This window comes from Panthera tigris, chromosome C2 (genome assembly GCF_018350195.1).
Source record: "Panthera tigris isolate Pti1 chromosome C2, P.tigris_Pti1_mat1.1, whole genome shotgun sequence".
NCBI lineage: Eukaryota > Metazoa > Chordata > Mammalia > Carnivora > Felidae > Panthera > Panthera tigris.
In genome coordinates, this window is record NC_056668.1 from 122,021,333 (window position 1) to 122,044,567 (window position 23,235).

Sequence of the window (23,235 nt, forward strand, 5' to 3'; positions counted from 1 at the left end):
AATCACCTCAGGGAGCTTTTAAGGAATCCTAATGCCTGGTCCAATCTGGGATCAATTAAATCAGAGTCTCAGAGGGTGTGCCCTGAGAATCAGTATGTTTGAAAAGCTCTGGAATGCAGGAAGAATGGTGCCTCTGGGGTACTACCTGGGCAGGGGTGTAGGGGAGACTGCAGGGTGCCCCAGACACTCCATGTCTTCGTGTCTTGCTACACGAGGAGACAAGGAAGGTTTTGGGAAGGTTTGGGGAAGGTTTGAGGGGTGGGGTTTCTCATTGTCCATGTGCTCTGCACCCCTTCAAACATGAAAATGCTTGCATTTCCAACTCAGTGATACACATTCAAAAACAAACAAACAAACAAATGAGCACACCAACAACCATTAGGAGGGAAGAACAGTGGCAAATAAATCACATCCTTTTGTTTTAGAGACCCAGGTGTTCTGTGTTCTTGTGCTTGTTTTTTAAACGAAAGATATCTACTATGCCAGTTTGAAGTTGACCTTTTTTTCAGGCTTAGGAAAAAAGGGACTTAACATAAATGTAATTCTGGGCACCATAAGGATGCCAGGGCTTTACAAGGGTCACCTCTCATCTGCAGGGTAACAATTAGGGGCATGAACCATCTAATTTGCCTGGAAGAGGTTGTTTCCTAGGACACAGGGCTCTTACTGCTAAAACTGGGAAAGTCCCAAGAAAACTTAGCAAGTTGGTCACCCTACCAAGAATTAGGTCCCAATTGCTGGATTCTTGACATGGCCATGAAGGAAACACAGAGTTAAGAAGTGGACCCTCTTGGGACAGATATCATTGATAGCCAAGTCAAGATCCCAAGATCTATGTCAATGCCCTTTCATGATCTTCAGCTCACTTTTCTGAAAACCAGCCACAATCTCAATGGAATTCATCTCCAATTTGAAGAGGAATCTTCATACGCCATTATGGTGGTTGTATCCCCCATTTTATGTTTTCTGGTATCAGTTCATAACCACAGCTCCCAGGTACCTGGCACCAGGAATTTAGATGACAATTTTATCCATTATTCATAATCCTCAACAATAACTAAAATAGCATTATTATACCCATATTAATAACTCTAGAATTAGACTCCAAGTGTATCTAAATTCACAGCCCATGCCCTTTCTACTACATCATGCTGCCTCTCAGGAGTGAGGATGCCTAACATCCGCTTCTGAAATTCCTCCAGACGTGCCTTCCTACCTGCCCAGATGTGCCCCCGATCCTCTCTGCCAAGCCCTTCCTGAGACTGGTTTATTAGTTTGAGATTTCTCATTTGTACTGAGACTTCAATAAAACAACAAGAACAAGAACAACAACAACAACAACAACAACAACAACAACAACAGCAAGTATGAGGTGGGCACCATGCCCCCTGCACAGCTGAGGGAACTCAGGCTCAGAAAGATGAGATAACTCATCAAAGCACGTGCAGCTACCCCATGGGAAGGTTGTTTTTCAAATTCACATATGTCTGAGCCCTTCTCCTGGCTCAGAAGGGGAAAGGCATCCCCGGGGATTCTTGGGACTCATGGCAGTGGAAGCTCCCCCGAGAGCAACTGCCCACTCAGAACCACAATTATTTAGTAGGAATATCCTCTGATTGAAGGGGCAGGAGGTGCATTCAATTAACATTTCATGCAGAGTCAAAATTCATGACTCTCCCGGGGAAAATAATAAAACGTCACCTTAATCATAATTAAAAATGATACTCAGCTTCCATCTGATGTGCATCTAAATCTATTTTAGTGTTATTAGTATGGAAACAGATTCTCCATCAGTGTCATCCCCGGCTCATAAATAAACTAAAGTAAAAGCAAAATAAATTTTAAGTTGGAAGTATCAACGTAAACGCATTTTTACAAGTTGTCTTATTTACAGTCACTGAGATTCACAGTTTATTGATTGCAAGTTAAAAAAAAAGTTATGCATATCGTACTGCATAATAAGAAGACTTTAAGAACATGAGAGATTCACTGGCACGCATGACCTCAGTAGATGCCCTGCTGGCTAAAGCAGGGGCCATGCGCCATGGCAGCGTCCCTCAGGTCCTGGACCAGCAATTCAGTGTGAGCTCACAGGGGTGAGGCCACTGTCCAAAGCCACCACGGATCCCTGAAGTCAGGAAGTGTGGTGCCTTCCTGGATCAGAGTAAGACATTGTCCCCACAGAGCTGCACTGCCTCTAGGAAAGTAAAGAAGTGCACACTGTGACCAAGGACACTCTCAACTCCAACATCTGTCAGTCTTTACGTTTTCCTTTTTGGAAAGCGCTAGTCTCGGGGACATGGCAATGTGTTTCCACCAACGTTTAGAAACCCCTGACCATCCAGGACTCTCTCTCTGGATTGTTCTCCCCTATGCTTGTCACCCTGGTAAACTCACTTACCTTTCCAAAACCTACTTTAGTCATCGTGTAGGTAAAGGATTAAACACTCCTTTTCCTTTGCAGCCTCTAAGCCTCATATATCCACCACTTGTTCCACTTATCCACAGTTGGGCAATTTATTCATTTAAATGGCAGTATCTCCTTCAAGCTTTTGAGCCTCCTGGAGGTGCAGGTGAGTTTCCTTCATTTCTGTATTCACCACGCCTACCGCCGTGCAAGACACGGAAGCAGTTACCTACACATTTCACTGCACTGGATTAAAACTAAACTGAATATGTTTTACCCTGAAATTTATGTCTGTTTGACTTTCTCACAAGCTTACTTTTATCTCATTAATCATTAAAACAGGCACTCCTTGAATACCTACTATGTCCTCAGCCTTGAACACTAAAAGCCAAGTACAAAACACATCGACAGCCTCGTAACACGTGGTTGCCAAGTTAGGAGACAAGTGACATGCATACCAAAACAACTTGATTTGTATTTCCCAAAGTGTCTCCTGAGAAAGCAAGACTCTCTGTGAGAAAGAGGATCTGTGGTGAGGCAAGTGTGGGGAGCCTTGCACAGTCCTGCTTCCTGGGGAGTCAGCCTGCACGCTCGTGCAGCTCAGGTCTGAGAAGCCTTGTAGCCACACACACCGTGGCCTTTTAAAACCCTAATATTTCAAAATTTATTGGGCAATGGGAACTTTTAAAAATATAAATAAAATTAACATTCTGTAGGAGCAAGTGTTACAGAGAACAAATTACAATAAACCTCAAACTAGAACTATAAACCTAATAAAATACAAGCACAAATGAAAATCTGTTTAGGAAGAAGTTCAAAAGGTCTGACCTCTCCTTTAGATAAGTGAGGCCTTAAAAAAATGTGTGGCTCCATTGATTGAGTGTCTGACTCTTGATTTCAATTCAGGTCATGATCCCAAGGTTGTGGGATAGAGCCTCGCGTCGGGCTCTGTGCTGAGTGTGGAACCTGCTTAAAATGCTCTCTTTCTGCAAGATTTTCTCTTGCTGCTCCTTTCCCTCCTTTGTGTGTGCTCTCTGTCTCAAATAATAATAAAGGAAGGTAAGCGAGGCCTTGTCTTGGAGAAAGTCCTCCTTTGTTCTGCTATTGCACTTGGGTTTGCTCCAATAAACTTGTATTGAGCAGCTATTATGTGGCAGGCATGATCCCAGGGGCTGTGGCCACAGAGATGAACCAGATACCAGATCAAGTATAAAGCTGTGCCTAGATTTGTGAGCATGTGAGTGTAGATGTACAAGTGTGTGCGACTGAATGTGTGTGTGTGTGTGTGTGTGTGTGTGCATATGTGGGCACGTGATGCCTAAGACAGAGACTCCTCCTACAAAGAGCCTAGACTCCTAGATAGATGTAGAGTGAAGGAAAGGAGAGATGACATTTCCTCAGGTGTGAGGCAGGGTCTCATATGACATAAAGTCCCTAATGGCTGTGATGTGAATTTAACTTCATTCTAACATCATTCTCTTGATAATAACCACACTACAAAACCCACCCCATGCCAGGCAGCCCCACTCTGCAACCATTCCATTCCCTTCCACACTGGTCGGCCTGCCACCCAGAGGGCCACCCAGGTACAGGCAGCACCAGGAAGCCCTGTGGCATATTGCTGCATAGCCCTGGCCTCAAGGCTCTAATCCTCTTAGCTGTGACTGAGGTCAGATGTTAACGCTCCTCCCTGGCACTGAATGCAGACAGCCTTCCTCTCCACTCCCCCTGGCATTTCTGATGGACAGACTGCACTCCTTATAGGAGAGGAGCTGCACACTGGGCAGAAGAAACATGGGCACAGACCTGGGCTACACCAAGGAGGACCAAAGTGTGCTCTGAGCATTACCAGGCCTGGTTGTGGTTCCAGCTCTGACATGGACTAACTTTGGTGTTAGTCTAGGCCTTTGGAGTTAGTTAACTCTAGGCCTGCTTATCACCTGTGCCATGCAGGTAGTGGACTCTAGGCAAGCACTGCCCAAACATCCATGTGCTTGTGAATCACCTGGAGGCTCCATTAGGATGTGGATTGACTCAGTAGATCTGGAGACCTGAGATTTTGCATATGTAACAAGCTCCCAGGTGATCCTGAAACTGCTGGCCCATGGACCACACTTTAGGAGGCATGACAACCCTCTTTTCCCTCTCCCAGAGCCTGCAGTCCCACTTCTTAGCACTCCCTGGGAAGGCTGAAACCACGGAACTTATGGAGGCCCTGCGTTGTATATAGTTATGATCATTACCTATTGCCTCAGTTGCATACAGCCCAAATGGGGTGCTTTCACTATGTACTCGCAGTCACATGGGGGAACAACAGGTATCCACACATCATGCACTCCTGTACAGTCATGCACACATACATACACATGCCACACATCCTCCCTATTCGCCATCTTGTGATCACCCTGAGAGATGTCACAGAGAGATGACAGCAACAGCACCCAGGATGTCCCAAAACATCAACACCCTTGCATAACACACTTCTGGGAAGCACACCACTAGCTGACCATTTACCTGGCAATGGCTTTCTTTCTAAAGTCTGGATTAAAATTTTGAGCCCTGAATTAGCCTTTTGACAGTGAGCATTCACATCCTAACTTGGAAAGGGGAGACCAAGAGCACATTGCTGTCCCTGTCCATTGGTAGGGGGCTTTAATGCATATACCTCCCACTGACTTTGTGCTACACTCCAACATGATGGGGAAAGACTGAGCCATGAGATCTGAGAAGCTCTTTGTTCCTAGAGCGTGGTTGAGAAAATGGGACTGATATAGATAGGAAACATGTGCTTCCGAAAATCAGGGAAGGAAAAAAGAACCGTGGGCTATAGTGGCCTGGCAAGGGTTCTAGAACAATCAGAGCTTCACAATGAGTGAGGTGGAAGAAAAAGAAGTGGTGTTGATGAAAAGGAGTATATAAAAAGTACAGATAACCATGGCAGCACATATATGTACTTCCCTATGTGAATGGAGAGTAAGGGATGATATGGGTAAGCTCGGGCCCTTCATCTGCGGAGGGGCCTGCAACACAGCAATGTTCATCCCCAAGAGAATCACTTCGGGAATATGCACTTTTCCTCCACAGGCTGTTGGGCAGTGAGGACTCCGTCAGGCCCCATTGCCTCTGTGAATGCCAGACATGGCAGCCTGGGGAATGGGAGTCATGTCCTCTCATAAAGTTCAGAGTCCCGTGAGCTCTTGCTGCTTGTAAGCTTCCCCGTGGGAAGGTGATGGCTGAGTGTCAAAACCCTCCAGGTCCATAAAAACCCTGTAGTTACCAACCAAGTGGGAAGTCACTGTGGTGGACGACTGCATCTCTGTCTTGTATAGGCAGAAGTTAGCTTCCCTGGTCTCTGGGAAGCCAGAGCACAGAGAATGATGTTCAGCATAGAGCACACGAGCCTTTCAAAATGCAAAGTAAACTTAAGTAAAAAATACTCTCAGATGTCGGCCCATGGAAGACACATGGCCACACTTTTCAATATTATATTTCAGATATGCTTTCTTCATATTTCTGCTCATATATCTCATAGGCAGGTTTTCCTGAAAATAGTGAAGATGCATTTTAAAACCACGATGTGGTTTCTATGAGTCTTTCTCAATGAAACCTTCACTGATTCCTGGAATAGGTCAATTTCCCCCACTTTTACATATTCACAATATACTGTATAGGTCCTCTCCTCTGCAGCATGTAAGGCAACTATATTAAATAGTTTGTGTGCTTATTGAAGGCCCATCTTCCTTCCTGACAGAACTCCAGGGCCTTCATCTGTCTTGTTTATTTCCTAGATTCAAGTACAATTCCTGATACATAATAAGAACCCAAGCAAAATTTGCCAAGCAGAGTCTGGGGCCAACATGGCAGAGAAGTAGGAGAAACCGTATTTCCCATGTCTCTTAAACAAAGAAGGACTGAAGCCAAAGGACTTTGAACCCCAAGAGTCTGGGGGGAAAAGAGACTGAGTCTAAAAGGAAGACACCGGGACATCCTTGATGGGCTATAGGGCTACTTCAAGGAACAAATCAAAGCACACCTGGTGGAGGGTCCAAAACATCACTATGAGTAGGGAAATAAATAACCAAAGTCACAAGAGAGAACAAGTAACACTCTCCAAAAAACACCTCCTGAAGGGCTAGGCCCTGGACAGTATATGAACCCCCTCCCCCTCTTTAAGGTAGCAGTGCTTGTAGGTGCAGAGCACATAACAAGCTTTTAAAACTCTTAAGGGACAGAAAACTAGCCAAAATGACAAAACAGAAGAATTCTCCTTAAAAGAAATTGCAGGAAGAAGTGACAGCTAAAGAATTGATCAAAACAGATATAAACAACATAACTGAACAAGAGTTTAGAATAATAGTCATAAAATTAATCGCTGGGCTTGAAAAAAGTATAGAAGACAGCAGAGAATCTACTGCTGCAGAGATCAAGGGACTAAAAAATAGTCACGATGAATTAAAAAATGCTATAAATGAGGTGCAAAATAAAATGGAGGTGGCCACAGTGCAGATTGAAGAGGCAGAGGGGAGAATAGGTGAATTAGAAGAGAAAATTATGGAAAAAGAGGAAGCTGAGAAAAAGAGATTAAAAAAAAAATCCCAGACCATGAGGGGAGAATTAGAGAACTAAGTGATTCAGTCAAATGCAACAGTACCCATATCATGGGAATTCCAGAAGAAGAAGAGAGAGAAAGGGGCTGAAGGTGTACTTGAACAAATCATAGCTGAGAACTTCCCCAATCTGGAGAAGAAAACAGGCACTGAAATCCAAGAGAATTCCCTTCAGATGTAAATTGAATTGATCTTCTGCACGACATATCATAGTGAAACTGGCAAAATACAAGGATAAAGAGAGAATTCTGAAGGCAGCTAGGGGTAAATGGGCCTTAACATACAAAGGTAGACACATAAGGGTAGTAGCAGACCTATCTACTGAAACTTGGCAGGCCAGAAAGGAATGGCAGGAAATCTTCAATGTGATGAACAGGAAACATATGCAGCCAAGAATCCTTTCCCAGCAAGTCTGTCATTCAAAACAGAAGGAGAGATAAAGGCTTTCCCAAACAAACAAAAACTGAAGGAATTCACCACCACTAAACCAGCCCTACAAGAGATCCTAATGGGGACTCTGTGAGTGAAGTGTTGCAAGGACCTCAAAGTACCAGAGACATCACTACAAGCATGAAACCTACAGACATCACAATGACTCAACCCATATCTTTCAATAATAACACTGAATGTAAATGGACTAAATGATCCAACCAAAAGACACAGGGTATCAGAATGGATAAAAAAATAAGACCCATCTATTTGCTGTCTATAAGAGACTCATTTGAGACCTGAGGACACCTTCAGATTGAAAGTGAGGGGATGGAGAACTATCTATCATGCTACTGGAAGTCAAAAGAAACCTGGAGTAGCCATACTTATATCAGACAAACTAGACTTTAAGTTAAAGGCTGTAACAAGAGATGAAGAAGGGAATTACATAATAATTACAGGGTCTATCCATCAGGAAGAGCTAACAATTATAAATGTCTATGCAACAAATTCGGAATCACCCAAATATATAAAACAATTAATCACAAACATAGCAACCTTATTGATAAGAATGTGGTAATTGCAGGGGACTTTAATAGTCTACTTACAACAATGGACAGATCGTCTAGACAGAGAATCAGTAAAGAAACAATGGCCCTGAATGGTACATTGGACCAGATGGACTTGACAGATATATTTAGAACTCTACATCCCAAAGCAGCAGAATATACTTTCTTCTTGAGAGCACATGGAACATTCTCCAAGATAGATCACATACTGGATCACAAAACATCTCTCAATAAGTATAAAATAATTGAGATCATACAATGCACACTTTCAGATCACAATGCTATGAAACTTGAAATTAACCACAGGAAAAGTCTGGAAAACTTCCAAAAGCATGGAGGTTAAAGAACATCTTACTAAAGAATGAATGGGTCAAACAGGCAATTAGAGAAGAAATTTTAAAAATATATGGAAACAAATAAAGATTAAAATACAACAATCCAAACCCTTTGGGATGCAGCAAAGGCAGTCCCAAGAGGAAAATACATTGCAATCTAGGCCCATCTCAAGAAACAAGAAAAATCCCCAGTACAAAATCTAACAGCACATCTAAAGGAACTAGAAGTGGAATAGCAAAGACACCGCAAACCTAGAAGAAGAGAAATAATAAAGATCAGAGCAGAAATAGACAATATAGAATAAAAAAAATAGAACAGATCAATGAAACCAAGAGTTGGTTTTTTGAAAAAGTAAACAAAATTGATAAACCTCTAGCCAGGCTTCTCAAAAAGAAAAGAGAGAGGACCCAAAGAGATAAAATCATGAATGAAAATGGATTTATTACAACAAAGTCCTCAGAAAGAGAAGCAATAATCAGGGAATGCTATGAAAAATTATATGCCAACAAACTGGACAACCTGGAAGAAATTGACAAATTCCTACACCCCCATACACTACCAAAACTCATAAGGGAAGAAACAGAAAATTCTGAACGGACCCATAACTAGTGAAGAAATGGAATCAGTTATCAAAAATCTCCCAATAAATAGGAGTCCTGGACCAGATGGCTTCCCTGGGGAATTCTACCAGACATTTAAAGCAGAGTTAATACCTCTCCTTCTCAAGTTGTTCTAAAAAATAGAAATGGAAGGAAAACTTCTGGATTTCCTTGAAATCCTATGAATTCCTAGCACACCAGCATTACTTTGATTCCCAAACCAGAGACCTAGCAAAAAGAAGATAACTACAGGCCAATATCCCTGATGAATGTGGATGCAAAAATTCTCAACAAGGTACTAGCAAATCGAATTCAACAGCATATAAAAATAATTATTCACCATGATCAAGTGGGATTCATTCCTGGGATGCATGGCTGGTTCAATATTTGCAAATCAATCAGTGTGATACATCACATTAATAAAAGAAAAGGTAAGAACCAGGAGATCCTGTCAATAGATGCAGAAAAAGCATTTGACAAAATATAGCATCCTTTCTTAATAAAAACCCTCAAGAAAGTAAGGATAGAAGGAACATACTTAAACATCATAAAAGCCATTTATGAAAAGCTCACACCTAAAATCATCCTCAGTGGGGAAGAACTGAGAGCCTTTCCCCTTGAGATCAGGAACACGACAGGGATGTCCACTCTCACCACTGTTGTTTAACATAGTGTTGGAAGTCCTAGCATCAGCAATCAGACAACAAAATGAAATAAAAGGTATCCAAATTGGCAAAGAGGAAGTCAAACTTTCACTTTTCACAGAAGACATGATACTCTACGTGGAAAACCTGACAGACTCTGCCAAAAGTCTGCTAGAACTGATACATGAATTCAGCAAAGTTGCAGGGTACAAAATCAATATACAGAAATTGGTTGCATTTTTATACACCAATAATGAAGCAACAGAAAGAGAAATAAAGAAACTTGTCCCATTAATAATTGCACCAAGAACCATAAAATACCTAGGGATAAACCTAACCAAAGATGTAAAAGATCTGTTTGCTGAAAACTCTAGAAAGCTTATGAATGAAATTGCAGAAGACACAAAGAAATGGAAAAACATTCCATGCTCATGGACTGGAAGAATAAATATTGTTAAAGCATCAATACTACCCAAAGCAATCTACACATTCAATGCAATCCCAATAAAAATTGCATGAGCATTCTTCTCAAAACTAGAACAAACAATTCTGAAATTTGTATGGAACCACACAAGACCCAGAATAGCCAAAGTAACAGTGAAGAAGAAAACCAAAGCGGGAGGCATCATCATCTCAGATTTTAACCTCTACTACAAAGCTGTAACCAGCAAGGCAGTATAGTATTGGCACAAAAACAGACACATAGACAAATGGAGTAGAGTAGAGAACCCAGAATTGGACCCACAAATGTATGGTCAAGTAATCTTTGACAAAACAAGAAAGAATATCCAATGGAAAAAAAAGTCTCTTTAACAAATGGTGCTGGGAGAACAGGACTTCTGCAACATGCAGAAGAATGAAACTAGACAACTTTCTTACACCATACACCAAAATAAACTCAAAATAGATAAAGGACCTGAATGTGAGACAGGAAACCATCAAAACCCTGGAGAAGAAAACAGGCAACAACCTCTTTGACCTAAGTCGCAGCAATTTCTTACTTGACCCATCTCCAAAGGTAAGGGAATTAAAAGCAAAAATGAACTATTGGGACCTCATCAAGATAAAAAGTGTCTGCACTGCAAAGGAAACAATCAACAAAACTAAAAGGCAACTGATGTAATGGGAAAAGTTATTTGTAAATGATATATCGGATAAAGGGCTAGTATCCGAAATCTATAAAGAACTCACCAAACTCAGCACCCAAAAAACAAAGAATCCAGTGAAGAAATGGGAAGAAGACATGAATAGACACTTTTCCAAAGACATCCAGATGGCCAACAGACACATGAAAAGATGCTCAACATCACTCCTCATCAGGGAAATACAAATCAAAACCACACTGAGATACCGCCTCATGTCGGTCAGAGTGGCTAAAATGAACAAATGAGGAGACTATAGATGCTGGTGAGGATGTGTAGAAACGGGAACCCTCTTGCGCTGTTGGTAGGAATGCAAACTGGTGCAGCCATTCTGGAAAACAGTGTGGAAGTTCCTCAAAAAATTAAAAATAGAACTACTCTAAGACCCAGCAATTGCAATGCTAGGAATTTACTCAAGGGATATAGGAGTGCTGATGCATAGGGGCACATGTACCCCAATGTTTACAGCAGCACTTTCAACAATAGCCAAATTATGGAAAGAGCCTAAATATCCATCAACTGATGAATGGATAAAGAAGATGTGGTGTATATATACAATGGAATACTACTTAGCAATGAGAAAGAATGAAATCTGGCCATTTGCAGCAATGTAGTTGGAACAGGAGAGTATTATGCTAAGTGAAATAAGTCAGGCAGAGAAAGACAGATACTGTATGTTTTCACTCATATGTGGATCCTGAGAAACTTAACAGAAGACCATGGGGGAAGAGAAGGGGAAAATAAAGTTACAGAAAGGGAGAGAGGCAAACCATAAGTGACTGTTGGATACTGAGAACAAAACTGAGGGTGGATGGGGGGTGCCGGAGAGGGGAAAGTGGGTGATGGGCATTGGGGAAGGCACTTGTTGGGATGAGCACTGGGTGTTGTATGGAAACCAATCTGAAAACCAATTATATAAAAAATTTTCTCTAGTGAATTAATGACTGAGTGAATTCATAGTCTAATCTTTTGGGCTAGAAGGGTCTGGGACACTAGCATTGGAGCAGGATGCCAGGGAAAAGTTACAGGACATTAATATCAAGGTTGGAACTAAGTGAAGGACCAACTCCCTCCTCTGCCAGCTCTTAAATGTTTATTCAAACAAAGAGATCTGGATGAGTGGTCTGGACCACAGGCCACTGTAAGTGTATTCATGGAACAATGAGTCTATTCTCTTTTCCCTCATCCATGCAAGATAGTAATACTTAAGTCCTTACAGAACACTTACTTGCTGAACATAAACATGTCCTGAGAATATTTTCCAACATAGCACTTCCAGTAGTCACTGACAACTGATGAAATGACAGGAGATAAGAAACCTATTTATCATCCTGACCACAAGTGACAGGGATGGGCAGGCACAATTTGACATAATAAGTGTAAGTCACGCCATGAAATGGCACTCTTAATATTCCTCTTTTTTTTTAATTATCTTGCTAAAAATACTGGAAAGCAACACATAGAATAACTTACAAATTATAATATCTACAGCTGATTTCACGCATTATCATTTTTCATGTTGTGTCACATTGTCAACAGTTACAATTTTTCATCTCCTGGGATGTCAATACATTACAACTAATTATCGGGGACCTATACCACTTCTCCCACTCCGAGTCTCCTAAAGGATGGTCATCATGTCATCGGAAGAGGAAGATTCTCTGATGGAGATGGCAAGTATAGAGGGAGGGACCCTAGGAGTGCCCTGTAAAACTTTGGCCACCTCTTTTAACCATCTTTAGAATACTCCATATCCCCTGGTGTGTCTTCATTGCTTCAATCTTTCAGAGCTGGCATACATCCTCCCTAGTTCTTTATTCTTCTTCTTTGCTAGGAGTAAGCCCAGGGATCTTCCACCATTAGCAAAGGCCTCACCTCCTGGCCTGTAGGACTTGTGTCAGCACACTGGCAGTATAAGTGAGATTCATGTGTGTTATCATTTTATATCTGTATAAATGTTGTCTCATCTGCCCTCCCAACAAACTGTATCATTACTTTCAAATGAAGAAATGAGGATCTGTGAAGGTATGTAACTTGACTAAGGTTTCATAGCCAGTGAATATTACAGTTCAGTGGGGCTCAAATGTTGTCCCTTTATTTCCAAATCTCATTCTTTTTCCACAATGCTATGCAGTGTCTCATGCTTGTTTTCTTTGATCGTGATAACTTGGTCAGTAAGCACTACTGTAAAAAGAAAACAGAACATCCAGCTGCAGTTAAGGTAGAGCTCTATGGCTGGGGCTGGGGCTGGGGCTTAGAGAAATGTCAAGGCCAGAGGGAAATGCACAGATGTAATGCCTGTACCTGGGAAAGACAGAAGCATATTCTATTTTTCTGGAGTGAAATTCTACAATACAGGATGTTTTTTTCTTTTCAAAATGTCTATTATATATGTGTATATACACACAAATATATACACATACACACACACACACACATATATCTACATACATAATTTGATCTCTTTTAAGATGCCTTTTCATATTTCATCATCACTGAAATCAGGATGTATCTTACAAACAATGAATCAGTGGCATCTCTCAATGTCAGGCCAGGCTGTAGTCATAGTGCAGTTGTCATGGACAGTGTATACACATCAAAATTTACAAAATGGCTTTTAGCACTTGAACAAAATCCTGGATACAATAATGGGAAACTTTTAAGACAGACTGCCCTAGCTATGCTCCAGTGGTACTGAGGATGATACTATACAGAAAAAGTTGGACTTAGATAGCACTGAGTGATAGATGATAGTTGATTAGAATTTTCAGCCTCTGAATGTGAGGATAACTTGTGGACAGCTCAAGCACTGAATTTTAGCTATATTTTATAGTATTTTATAGTATACATAGGAGTGATAATAGTATTCTGATTTTAAAACTCTTAATACAAATAAAATAAACTTTTTTCCAAAGTATCAAGAAAGCATGTGTCATAGGTTAGCTGGCAACATTTTTCCGTTTTTAGTGGCACATAAAAATATGGTGCATCTTAAAATTGATGGCACCTTTGCACCGATAAGTAGAGCTCACATACATATTGTGCGTTAATTCACATGTGTATGTTTGTCTATTCTACAACCCTAAAGAAAAACTGAGTTACAGGTCTGGACTGAACCAGAATTGTGGAGTTATCATTTTGCTTTTCATGCGACCGACCAACCTGCCCCGTCCTCACAGCCAACCTTTGGGGAGACTGGCAGCAAAAATTGTGTCTATTAAGGACTTTGTGCAACCCAAATGCAGAAAAAGATTACTGGGACAGGTGATGAGATGTACAGCACATATGAAAAATATACAGAAATATTTTTTTCCATGTGTCGCTTTTATTTTCCCCCAAAGGAATGTGTTAAATTTAGTTGGGCAAATGTAACTTCCGTTTTAGATCTACATCCCTTGTACTTTACACCACGAATGCTGAACTAAAACTCTGGAATTCAAATCCCTTCTTGCCTTAATCATTCTATTCTTTCAATGCATCACAAATTTCTTTGTAGCCAAACCCAAGGCTCTGAGGCATTCTTGAAATAGTTCTTTTAAAGCTGACATTTAAAACTCATCCCTAACTCAAATTATAATGGTTTTGACATGGTGTTCCGAGAAGGTACAGGGCTTAATAGCAAACACTTCTCATGTATTAAGCAGGATTAGTCAACCTAATTTCTAAAAAGATGTCATAATGAGTACACCACAACAGATGTTTTAAAATTTGGATGAAATTTGCTTCTATTTTTCCCTTAATGTCTTGAAACATGAAAGGAAAGGTCCACTTCTAAAAGTGAATAGAAATCTCTGGTTACTAATTACAAAACAGGATGCAAAGAAAATGGGTGAGGTTCCTAGTAGAAGCGAAATATATTAAAAGTAGTTTCTTCTGGACGGTATAGATTTTTTTCCACTCTGTGAAGGAAATGTTCTTAAAATAGAACACAGAGAACTTTACCTAGCTGAAAACCATGCATAATTCAGCATAGAGAGTGAACCATAATCTCTTTACACTGTTTGGGTAAATGGTTTGTGCTCTGAAAACAGGAATTTTCCAGATAGCAGTGAAAAGTCAGATTGTATTTCTCTTCAATACAAGTATCTGCCACAACTAGAGGCCCTAGCAATCTATCCTATGGCCCCAAAGGGTCAGGAGAAATGTTGTCTGTCCTCAGATCTGGGACAGGATGCAAATATAGCATTGAGGCTGACACTTGGAAAAGCATCCATGTTTAGCTCTGAGCACATAGATAAGTGTAATGGGTCTGTCCCTCTGAATGCTGGGTGGATTTATGTGCATGCATGTTGATTTCTTTCTTCTGTAATTGGGAAATACCAAATAATCACTCATAAAGGCTTTGATTTGTTTTATATAAATACTTTTGAGACAGTAGAGCCTGGAGTTTAGAAACATAATTTCAAATCCGTGGCTACTTCAATTGTTAACTACACAAACTACACAACAGGCAGCACTGCATAGAGATCTCTGTGAGAAGAGAAAGAAATGAGGTGAAACTTATGCCCCAGCTTACTGTTTGGCAAGAGTTTCTGGGATTTGTCATAGGGAGAGAGTGTCCAGAGAGAGAGCTCAGCAATCCCCCTGAGCTAAGAAGTCAGATTCAGAAGTTTGAGAAGATCAAGGCAGCTAGAATCTGTGGGCAAGAGTATCAGAAAGGAAGGAGATGCAGAGAGAAACAAAGACAAAGAGACACAGAGACAAAGACAGAGGGAAGGAGAACACGCTCTGGAGAGAGCAAAGAACTTCCCTCGGGTCTTTGATTGAGTACCAATCAGAGCACACGAGTAAGAAAACCACCAAGGCTGGGGAAAGAACTACTAAAGGAACAGGAAGTATAATCCCTGGAGCTCACCTGGTGCAAGGAGTAGTTTGCATTCCCACCATCCAGTGAGGAAAACCTTGTAATACATGAGGCACGGAGTATTGCTTTGGTGTGGGGACAAATTACCCGTAGACTTACGGCTGATCTGGTCCAAACTAACCATACTAAAAGTAAGTCTTGAACACCTTGAACTCATTCCAAATCACTTAACTGGGTTACAAAATGAAGTCCTCAAATATTTAAAGGTATAATAAAAAATGCTGCAACTCAACGTAATATTCACAATGTCCAGAAACCAGTAAAAATCTACCGGGCATGCAAAGAAACAGGAAAACACATGAAAAGAACAAGCAGTTGATAAAAACAGACTCAGAAATGACACAGATGATAGAATTAGTAGACAAGGGATTTAAAACAACTACTATAAATATATTTCATATGTTCAAAAAGCATGGGCAGATATAGGAAAGATGGAAAATAAAAAAGATGAATAGATAGGTAGATAAATAACAGATGTAGACACATGACAATGATTTTATACCTATCTATTTATCATAGAACTTCTATAAATGAAAAAAATACATGAAGTTTAAAATATACTGGATGGGAGATAACAGCAGATTAAATACTGTAGCAGAGCAGTGAACTTGAAGGCATAGCAATGAAATTATCCAAAATGAAATAAAGAAGGGAAAAGAATGAAAAATAAAATTAGTACGGCATCAGTGCATCAGTGAGTTATGGGACAATATCAAACAGCCTAACATACTTGTAATTGGAATCCCAGAAAATAGGAGTGGAGATGGAAAAAATGTTTGAAGAAACAATTATTGCAAATTTAACAAATTTGATGAAAACTATAAACTCATAAAAAGCTCAATAAGCCTCAAGGAGAAGAAATAAGAAAACACATAAGGCACAGTATATTAAAGAGTAAAATCTTTAAATTCACCCAGAGAAAAAAAATGCCTATTACACACACAAACAAAGGTAAGATTAAGAACAGACTTTTCATCAGAAAAGTCTGTCTACTAGTCAGAGACAGTAGAGTAACATCTTTATAATTTGTTTGTTTGTTTTTTTAATATAATAGGAGTTAACTCATAAGGGTGTGTTAAGGTTTAAAAGAGGTAATATTTTTATTTTATAATTCTTAGGCTAGCACAAAGTGGGTGCTATTTTAAGTATTTAGTAAATTAAACAAACAAAAACAATTGTAGACTTCCTTTCCCAAAAGATCCCAGAATTTTAGGTGTGCAAAGAGACCCTTAGAAATCATCAAATCCAAATCAATGATTTTACAGGATTGATCCCTGAGGCTCAGAATTGGGATCACCCTTGGTCAAGGACAAAAATGAGGTATAGGCAGAGGGAGCTTTGGGACCCCAATAACTCATGGGTCTTCTTGATGACACCATCTGCCATAGTCACTATCCACGGTCAACCATTTGATTTTCTCCAGCCTCATTCCCAAGTATCACTCTTCACTGCAACCTTCTTTTTGTATCTGTGGCTTTTCCCTAGAAATTACTCTCCTAAGAATTTGCTTTGCTCAAGCAATTTATTCTTCTTCATTTTCCTCCTTCTAGCAAATAAAGTGGTCTCATCTATAGTCATCTAGTTCAAAGCAGCGTTTAAATCTTGGATGAAGATAAGTCCCCCTACTCACTGCCAGCTTGTGAAGGCAATGGTCTAGTCACTAGGAGGGTGTTTAGGATCCCTGGGGAGATTCTGGGGCTACCCCTCTGGGCCCCTACCTCTCCCAGTTCCACTGGCAAAACAGATTTGGAGCCTGCTGGCACAGAAAAAACAGACAGCAAGGGCTCCTCACCGGAGCATATTTGAAAAGGTAAGACCAGACCCTCTGTTAGTCACAACAAACTAGAAGATTAATTAAAGCCACTCAGACTAACAGGTGGGTCTCCAGAGGTGCACAGCACTGGACACACCTTAAGCCTTGATTTATCACTTAAAATTGTTATCACCAAGCGTGCATTTAAGTTTCTCCCCAAACACACCACTTCTGCACCCAGCACACTTAAGCTCCCCTTTACCACCACCTTTCTTCTTGGGAGGTTACACGGTAGACCTGCAAAGACTTCAGGGAAAGAAGAGGGTTAAAAATGCTGGTGTGCAACTGTCAGGCCCCCCCCCCCATCTGGCCCTAAGAGGCCAATAACAGGGAGCAGCAATGCACATTAATCAATCCATGTGCCCAGCTATATACAAAGAGTCATGTGTTAAAAACATGGAGGACAAAATGAATATATCTTGAACTTACTACATGCAAGAAACAATTATTATAGTTAATTCTTGCAACAACTTGGAGGTATAAATATTATTCCTACTTTGTAGCTGAGGAAGTTGATGCTTAGAGAGGCTAAGTGAGTCATAGAGCGAAATAAAAGTTGAGGAGACAAGTTTCACACACAGGGCAGTTGACTCTCCTGGTGCTGTATGAGCTCAGGCAGGAGGAGAGCACTGTGGGTGGTGGCCACAGTCACAGGTGGCTTCCTGCAGGAAGTGGTGTGCCTGCTGGGCTTTGAGACAGGCAGAGAGGAGGGATGAAAGAAGGCAAGCTTAGGGATACAACATTAATAAAGCAAAAGAACAAGAGTGACCAGGGCAGGGACAAGACGCACTGAGAGTGATAGAAGCGGAATGAGATCAGAGTGGATGAAACGGATGCAATCCTTTTACGATCTTCTCATGTGGGCACTGAGATAGACAGATGATTTCATGTGGAGGAGTAGTATAAAGAAAAGAAGTTTTAGGTATCTGGCTATTCCTAAGCTAAGCTATTCTTTTTTGGGAAGGAACAAACAAATCCAGGAGAGCTTCTTGGAATCTCTTACCATGGTGCTGAGCACACAGCTGAATAAGACCATAACAGCTGGCACTTATTAAACATTTTGAATAAACCAAACACTTTGATAAAATCTTTCCATGCCCCATCTATTCTCCACTATAACTTTGGCAGTATGTCACTTTTACTGAGCACATTTTACAGAGAAGGAAACTGAGACCCAGAGGGTCAAGCACCTTGCTTGCTCAAGTATACACCATTGGTAAGGAGCAAGCCTGATTTAGACATGAGACTCCAGAGCCTTTGCTCTACGGCCTTGTAACTCGAAGTATGATCTGCAGAGCAGCAGTGTGGGACTCACCTGGGAGCAGGAGTATTTGTATTTGAAGATCTTTTCCTTAATGAATATGAAAGCTCTTAGAAAAACATAAAGCATTATCAAAGGGAAGGTATTAGAAATGCTTTTCAGCCATGGAAATTGGATTTAAGACTGTGACCCTTTCTTGGTTTATGTCTTGCATATTTGAATCTCAGCACAGAGCTGAATGGGTCCAGATGCTCTTGAGCAAAGCCCTAGAGCAGGTGTCATCAAACCTTTTATATAAAAGACTCGGGAGGAAATATTTTAGGCTTTGCAGGCCATATGGTCTCTGTCATGATTACTCAACTCTTCCACTGTAGCATGAAAGCAGCCACAAACAATACATAAATGAACAGCGTGGCTGTGTCCCAATAAAACTTTATTTATAAAAACAGGAGGTGAGCTGAATTTGGCTCCCAGCCTATGGTTTGCCATCCCAATGCTAGAACACCAGATATTCCCTCTCAAAGAGGGGCTGTAGAAAGGAGGGCAAGGTAAGAAAATATGCTTTTCTTTGAATGGACATTCTAGTAGTCACCTGGAGCCAGGACATTCCAACCAGTCCAAGAAAGGTTTGGATTCTGAGTATCTAGAATGAATGCAAGATGTACTGACAGACTGAAGAACAGTAACAAGCTATTTATAGCAGGGAAAACATTTTTGCTCCTTCATGTCAAACTCTTGTCAGACGGGCTCTGCAGAAGAGAAGGGCATGTCAACTAATTTCCATCAATTCTGTTTTATTCATTCATCCTTACTGAGTGACTACTATATGCCAGATATTATAAATAAATACAGGATAAATTATGTAATTCCCCTGTTTTCAAAAAGTTCATAACCCAAAGGGGGAAGAAGGTATAAATACACAGCCCAAGCCAATGTTGTGTGTGCTAGAAAGGTGAAAGCTAAGACGTACTACATGAGGAGGGTACCGTATACAGACCAGGAGAAGGGAATTAGAAGCAGCTATCAGGGAGAAGGTAAGCCTCTATTGATATCTCAAGTCTTGGAGGATGCAAAGTCAACCAAGTGAAGGAGGGGCAGAGTGAAAAATGTGCAAAGGCTATAGGTGGAAGGAGCATGTGAACTTAAAGCAATGTGACTGCAGAACCAGAAAACTGAGTGTAAGTAGGAAATGCAGGGAAATGGGGTGACGGACAATCTGGGGCCAGACTGTCAAAGACCTTTTCAGTCTGAAGAAAGGGGGTCCAATTCTTAGGGCAATGGGAGTACAATGAGGCCTTTTAAACCAAGGAGAAACAATGTCTGAATTTTTTTTTAATCTAAAGACATTTTACTAAGACTTTGGTATAGAAATGAAGGGACTAAGGGGTGACAATATAGAGGAGAGGCCAGTGTTCAAGACACTCTGGAAGTCACCTAGGAAAGAGCTGGTGCCCTGACTAAGCTACTAACAGGGGTCAGAGAGAAGGGAATAGTATTGGAAAGAATTAAAAGCTAGATCTGATAAAGCTTGGTGTGAGAGAGTGTTTAAGAAGACACTCAAGTTTCAGACTAACTGGGTGGGTGCTAATGTCATTTAGTGCAATGTTCAATACAGAGGAGGATTGGGTTTGGAAGCGGGGTGATGACTTCAGCTTTGGACTTGTTAACTTTCTGTGGCTGTAAGCCAGACTAGTGAAGATACTGGAACTGGGACTTAGGGGAGAGATCAGGGCAAGAGGCAGGAGTTTAGAACATTGGGACTGTGATAGAAGCCGTGGTAGCGATGAGATCACACAGAAAGAGTGCATACAGTAAGAAGAACAGAAGGCCTAGGAGGAATTCCTGGGGAGAGATGGACAGAGTAGGGAAACCATGAGGAAAGGAAAGGACACCCAGGAGGAGAGGAGGAGGACCAAGAAAGAGTGACATAACAGTCATTGTCAGGGATGGCACATGGACTAACTCCTATAACGCTTCCAACAGCTGTATGTCTGGATCTGATTATTCTTATTTTACAAATAAGAGAAGGAAGCAAACCATAAGAGACTCTTAAATACAGAAAACAAACTGAGGGTTGATGGGGGGGGAGAGGGGAAAATGGGTGATGGGCATCGAGGAGGGCACTTGTTGGGATGAGCACTGGGTGTTATGTGTAAGTGACAAATCATGGGAATCTACTCCTGAAACCATGGGGACACTGTATACACTGCATGTTAGCTAACTTGACAATAAATTATACTAAAACAAACAAATAAGCAAACAAGAAAACAAAAAAAAAACCACAAAAAAATGGAAAATAAAGGGGAAAAAAAGAGAGAGAGAGCTGGGAATCAGTGGGAAAAGCAACTTGACTAGGTTTGCAGTGCCAGTAGATTTTGGAGGTGGCATTGAAACATACATCCGTGAAGTGTTTTGTCTTGTTTTGGTTTTGAAGCCTATGCACTTCTATTCCATAAGCCACATCAGAGATTTCAATAAGAAAATGAATAACATTTATTTAGTAGGTACTGTACTCTACACACCGTTATAAACACTTTGAAAATATTTACTTATTTAACTCTCACGACAACCCAGTGATACCCAGTACCAATACTCCAGTACCATTATTATCCTCTGTTAAAAAAAAAAAAAAAAAAAAAACAAAACTCACCCTAGATTACATGGCTTGAAAATGACAGAGCTGGGTTTTAAATATAGGAAGCCTGTGCTCCTCACCACCTCATCATACAACTCAAATCTGAAACCTTTAAGCCTTTAATTCAGCAGAGGCTAATAAGGTGACTATCACGTACCTGGCATTATGCTCCATGTTGCAATTCAAAAATGCACTGAAACGTTACAGTCCCTACCTAAATGGATCTTACAGTTCAGTACCTCTTCAATATTATCTAGAAAAGACAACCAAGGGACAAGAGTTGAGGGATGGAATGTGCAGGACACTTGAATTGGGAATCAGGTAAGAGAAACTCAGGTTCTTATTGAACACCTCTGTGTGGAGTACTGCTCTAGACCTGAGATGAGCTATAATGGGAAAACTAGTTTAAGGGCATAGTGCTGGGTATTTCAGACTTGCCTGACCTGAATTTGTCTCCTCCCCTTGTGTTTTACTGTGGAAGGTATTTTTGTGATGGTTAATTCTCTGCTCCTGAGACAGTCTGCATTTTTTTTTTAAATCATAAAACCTTATTTCAATCTCTTTTTTTGTGTGTGATGGGGATACACTTAGATATTTAAAACTTAGAGGGTTACTATTTATGAAATTGTGGAGTTCATCCAGTGCTGGATGATGGGAAGGATATTAACAACTCTGGAGCCAGGAAGGGGAGACAGTATATCTACTTCAGGTATGAAGGACTCTTGGGTGACATCCTGACATAGTGGGAACTCCCTTAAAAAAGTCAAGATCCTACTGGTCCCCTTTATCTCTTGATAATATCTCCTTTCCCAATGCTCACCATGGGCTTTGATTGTCATGGGGATGAGAAAGGCCTGAATTAGGGGAGAATCTACATTAAATATTTTACTATGGAGAAATACTTGACTTATAAAATAAATGAGAGAATTATTTCCCTGTTTAAAACCCAAGTTTGAGCTATCTTGTTGCCTTCAGGAATTGCCAAGCTGACCTGCTAGTAAAGTCTCCTGAGATCCTACATAATGTTCTTTGTCTCTAGGGAGACTACAATATTCTGAGGGTGATTTGGGAAGGATTCCCTCTACAAATATCAGTTTGGTATCATATGTAGGGTTTACAGGACATTCAAAGGTGGTTTCTAAAATGGCTGTATTTACTATTTGAGGCATGTTTCAGGGACTGGACTATGTCTACTCATTGAGGATATTACAGGTGGGTCTAAAATACCCATGGTTTTGACATATCCCTTTGCACTTAGGCTAGCTGCCTGTTTGACCACACTACATTGCCATGTGGAACCTTTCCAACAAATATATTCGTCTCATGTCACTGCTGTTAGGATATACTGTTACATACATCAAAAATCAATGCCCAAACTACCTCCTGCCCCTGCTCACTGTGGCCTGATAGTCCATCAGTGCTCACTCCATCCATCCATCCATCCATCCATCCACCCATCCATTCTAGTCATGCAGGAAACACTGGCTAAGCATTTACTTTACCAAGCCCTACCCTAAGGGCAAAGAGATGAATCAGGCACATCCTTCAAAATGCTCAGACTATTAGAGAAGACAGATCAGAAAGCAATAATTTTAATATCATGTGATAGATTCTATAATAATTGTATCTCAAAAAAAAAAAAACAGTTTGAGCTCCCACCTCACATCCTGTTCAGCGTGACAATCACAAGAGCACAGTGAGAGAACTAGCCAGCTGAAGACTGTCTATGTCCCCACAGGGTAGAAAGGAATTTATTATTAGAAATTTACATTGCACAGAGCAAGATCTTGATTTGCCTTTGTAAGAGAACATCTTTATAAGGAGAAGCCTGGAGAGCTGAATCCCCAGAAGCCCTGGGGGAATCTGTGAAGAAGAGGATGGGAATAGTATTGGAAGGCTACCAGAGTAAGCATGGTGGCTTCCCCACTT

At 40.8% G+C, this 23,235-nt stretch overlaps 1 protein-coding gene and 1 long non-coding RNA gene across 2 annotated transcripts in view; one reads left to right on the forward strand and one right to left on the reverse strand.

The window, feature by feature from the left end:
* CLSTN2 (calsyntenin 2) overlaps positions 1 to 23,235 on the reverse strand; it is a 398,662-nt gene that overhangs the window by 293,441 nt on the left and 81,986 nt on the right. The gene's annotated exons all lie outside the window — the stretch shown is intronic.
* Positions 20,543 to 23,235, forward strand: part of LOC102954466 — a 10,719-nt gene continuing 8,026 nt past the window's right edge. Inside the window, exon 1 of the long non-coding RNA XR_006222117.1 lies at positions 20,543 to 20,656. This is a non-coding gene — a long non-coding RNA (uncharacterized LOC102954466). The remainder of the gene's footprint in view (positions 20,657 to 23,235) is intronic.